This window comes from Gymnodraco acuticeps, unplaced genomic scaffold, assembly GCF_902827175.1.
Source record: "Gymnodraco acuticeps unplaced genomic scaffold, fGymAcu1.1, whole genome shotgun sequence".
NCBI classification, from domain to species: Eukaryota; Metazoa; Chordata; class Actinopteri; order Perciformes; family Bathydraconidae; genus Gymnodraco; species Gymnodraco acuticeps.
In genome coordinates, this window is record NW_022992126.1 from 1,890,908 (window position 1) to 1,895,108 (window position 4,201).

General features: G+C 37.5%; 1 long non-coding RNA gene across 1 annotated transcript; it reads right to left on the minus strand.

The window, feature by feature from the left end:
* Window positions 1–2,559: 2,559 nt before the first annotated feature.
* On the minus strand, window positions 2,560–3,526 carry LOC117537908. Its single transcript, XR_004567791.1, has 4 exons — window positions 3,376–3,526; window positions 2,994–3,159; window positions 2,835–2,908; window positions 2,560–2,686 (listed from the first exon to the last, which is right to left on the minus strand). It is a non-coding gene; the product is annotated as an uncharacterized LOC117537908 (long non-coding RNA).
* Window positions 3,527–4,201: the final 675 nt, after the last annotated feature.

Genomic DNA, 4,201 nt, shown 5'->3' on the forward strand with positions numbered 1-4,201 from the left:
TGTCCAGTGTACACCGTCTACATGTACAAAGGACACAATGGCTCCATAGCTGTCAAAGTGTATCTGTAATACATAAGAACAAAACAACTTCCATTTCCCATCAGGCTGTATTTGTTTTCTTTATACAGTAGAGTCAAATAGCTTGATAGAGTATGTTTTCTATTTAGACAAATACATAATGAAAACCTTTGTAGTTATCCTCAATAGAAACACAAGTTACCTTTGACAAAGTGGAGGATCACACCAGCTGAGTAGTGGTTGAGAATATAAATCCTCGTCCCCAGTGTGCATGTATGTGCATGTATGTGCATGTATGTGCATGTATGTGCATGTATGTGCATGTATGTGCATGTATGTGCATGTATGTGCATGTATGTGCATGTATATGGAAAAGACACTCGATGATCTGGAGAGAATGTCGACAAGCAGACATTAATAAGAAATACAATTATATTAAATAATAATGTAGTTGACAGGTGTTAAGTTTCGTTGATAAAAACAGAAAATTATAACAGTGAATGACCACATTTGACTACTTCTTCTAGTGTACAATAAAAGTTAAATATTCAACTGTGGATGCCTTTTAAGATTCACTTTTAAAAACAGTTTAATACATTTTAGGCTTTGGGTGCTAACAAGACTTCAGTGGTGTGCCATGAAGCTAGCGTTTCATGAATATTGGATTCATGTGTAGTGAAGAGACTTGGTATGAGCACTGGTTCTGTCCTATGGATGAAATACCTCGCCTGTCAGCCACTGGTGTGGTCTGAGGGTCCGCATGTCAGAGTGACGGATGGTAAAACTGTTGCCTCTTATTTGAGTGGGGACTAAAGACACCTCCACCTCAGTGTCCTTTTTTTCCCACAACGCGGTCAGCTGGGGGTCACAAAAAAAATACTATATCATTTTTATGTCCCAAAGCTAGATTGTTAACAGAGCATGAGATACACATTGTAAATGGAAAGGTATTATTTTATAACGTTCCTTTAGCATTCCTTAAACATTAAAATCTGCATTTTAACTTTTTAGTTAATCAATTATTTTACTATTTGATGAACTCCCTGATGATGTGTCCTTACAGTTTCTTACCTCTGATGAAGCATCCACTTTACCTCCCTGTGCGTCATCCTCAGGATGCTCCGTCATGTCTGATGTGGATGAAGATTGACCTTGTCTTGTCTTTTGGATCCTGTATAGAAGCCGAAACATCAACATTGCCTTTCACATTGTCCAATATGTGTTGTTAAGTGCATGTCATAGTTAATCACTTCATCACACAATTTGAATCTTCAATTCTTCTATCATTACCTACAGTATACTAATAGAAAATGCATCATTAAGCTGTAGATTCCAAGCTGGTTTAGATGTATGTGTTTCAAATGCTTCCTGGCTTTGTTTAACCATGCTAAATGGGATTACCTGTGATGGAATATGTGCTTCCGTTTCACCTGGCGCTTGTTTTTGTAGTGGAGCTGGAGCTTTTGCTGTTTTTGTCTTCTGCATGAGCTGATAAAAGTGTTAATAACACAAATATTATAACATTTATGTTATTTTCAACAAACAGGATAACAATGGTTTGCTCTCAAAAAATACATACATTCTTCTTGTGCTGTCTGAAAACAAAAGGCTTGTTTATGGGTGTCACATAAACTCCTCGCCTGTTCTGCTTTCTTTGTTCCCATCGCTCCATGTCCACCCGATGGGTCTGCAGTTAATAAGGAATATTGACAGAGTAAATGCACTCGTGAATTACCTTTCATTACATATTCTGCCATTTCACATTATTCAATGTTTTCTTTTCACAACAAACATTATCTTTGCCTGAAATAAATGTATTATTTCATTAATTATTATTCATCAAAATTATGAAACCAACTACATTCAGCATAGTTGCATCACAGTTTTGATTGGTGTATCAATATTATTGTGATATTATTAGCACACCTAATATAACTGTTAATAATGACCAAATTACCTGCAGAATAACTGTTGGGAAAATATTGAATGTACTCTTTGAATATCAGAGTAGCACATGATGACAAAGACCCTAAGTAGCTGTGTACGTAACAGGATGTGTGATTACCTAGAAGAGAATCAGGACTGTTTGAGGCAGATGATAGCTATGTGATTAACATGAAGATTCAGCCTCTATGGAGATAGACATATGACAAGCATGCTCATTTCTGTCGTGAGCCTTAGCTAATCTGAACTAAACATTGTATACTGCTTTGAACCGGTATTCCTCTATCTTGTGACGGTGTAAAAAGTCTGTCTACAAGTCTCTTATATATAAAGCTTGTGAAGAACACTGCTCTGTGAACTATTTGTACCAAATGCTCTGTACGTGATGAATACTTCCATTCTTGCAAGGATAATAAATACATGTATCCTGATTATTGAAACTCAAGCCAGTGGCGAGTGATATTTTCCTAACATAATCGATAGCAATGCTTAATGACTAGGGACAAATGTGATAACATAACAGCCATATATAAATAACAAACTGTACCTTCTTCCCCCTCCTCAGAGAGTCGCCATATTCCCTTAGCAGGGTGCTCAAGGTGACTTTGTATGTATGTACAAAATCGTCCAGCCTGGTCAGACGTCTCCGTTGAAAACGGATCTTTTTGAGGTCCCACTGGCTTTTTTCCATTATCCCTCGAGTTTTGTTGTCCTCTGTGTAATTCTGCGGTTGAACATATTAGTTACGGTACATCAAATGATATTGTTAACAATCACTTGGATTACATACTGTTTACATTGCAGTTTATAATATTGATTATAGAATAATGCATTGAAATTCAATATTACATCAAAGCTTTAGGTTTTTGTACCTGTGTGGGTTTTTTTGCAGCATTTTTGTACTTCTGGGAAAGTTTCTGATAAATGGTCCCTGTTCCAAGGTCACCTGACCAAACAGTAAACATGCCTTATTATTTTATATTACATACATTAACAAGTAGCTATAGAAAGACGTGCAAAATAAAACTTACCCAAGAGTAGGCCAGACCACAGACCAGCCAGGGGCAGAAAGTACTTAAGCAAGGAAGGGATGAAAGTCGGGCAGAAGTACATGTTGTCATCACCAGATTTCTCAATAACTGTTTGGGTTATTAAGTCCTCAAAATGCTGTTTGAAGGGCGTAGGTCCGATATCAGTCTAGAAAAAACAATCCACAGATAACTTTAGTTGCATTGCATTGAGCTTGGGGTAATAGAAAAATATGTAAAACATGTTAATATTTGTCATTGTTTCTGGTCACACTGCCTCTGTCCTCTTTTCTGTGCTGTGTTGTACTTGAAGGTAAACAAATAATTTGTAATGATATTTTTGAGCTATGAAACAACTTCCAACATTCACATAATTATTACATACCACACAGTCTTCCACAATGGTTGAATCGTCCAAGTTTGACTGCGCTGAATTTGTCAGTAGTCCTTGGAGATTTTCAAAATGTTTTCCAACATTTCTGTCACTGTGGGAGCTGGAGAACACCACCACAGCACTGGTGACAACTTCATCCAGCTCAGACATTGTGGTGGCATTTATTAGGCTCAAACCCGAGTCCCAACAGCAAAAGTCACTCCAGCCCTGCGCGTTATGAGTGTGCCACGGATCAACACGACGTATCGAACCACCACTCTATAATATTTTAGATTAACCTTGTTAAAAAGTTCCAGAAAAATGCAACCCGACCATCATTTATAATATGAGCGAATGTATGTACACTTTAATCCATATAATATACATATTATAATATAGTATACTGACTGAGGTCTGTATCAAGCCTCATTAAGACCCACCGAGATCAGATATCCTAGTTTTTCAGCCTGCGAGCCCACATTATGTTGTGATAAGTGTTAGTTTTACCGTGGTATCGTGTTGATCCGTGGCGCACTCATAACGCGCAGGGCTGGAGTGACTTTTGCTGTTGGGACTTGGGTTTGAGTCCAGCATGAACTTTTGTTATTTTCATGTCGATGGACACTGAATATTATGTAGTTTGAATAGAGGGTTCCTAATATTGTTTGCCGACACCAACATTAATGACCCATCAGCATTTTAAAGTCTAATATCCCTGCACATGCAGCAATGACATTTCTGCTGCTATCTTTGCAAAACGAGTTAACAGTCACATGTTATCTGGATGAGTGCTGCAGAATGCCGTTTTTATAAGGGATGTATATGTGTGTGTCTTTCA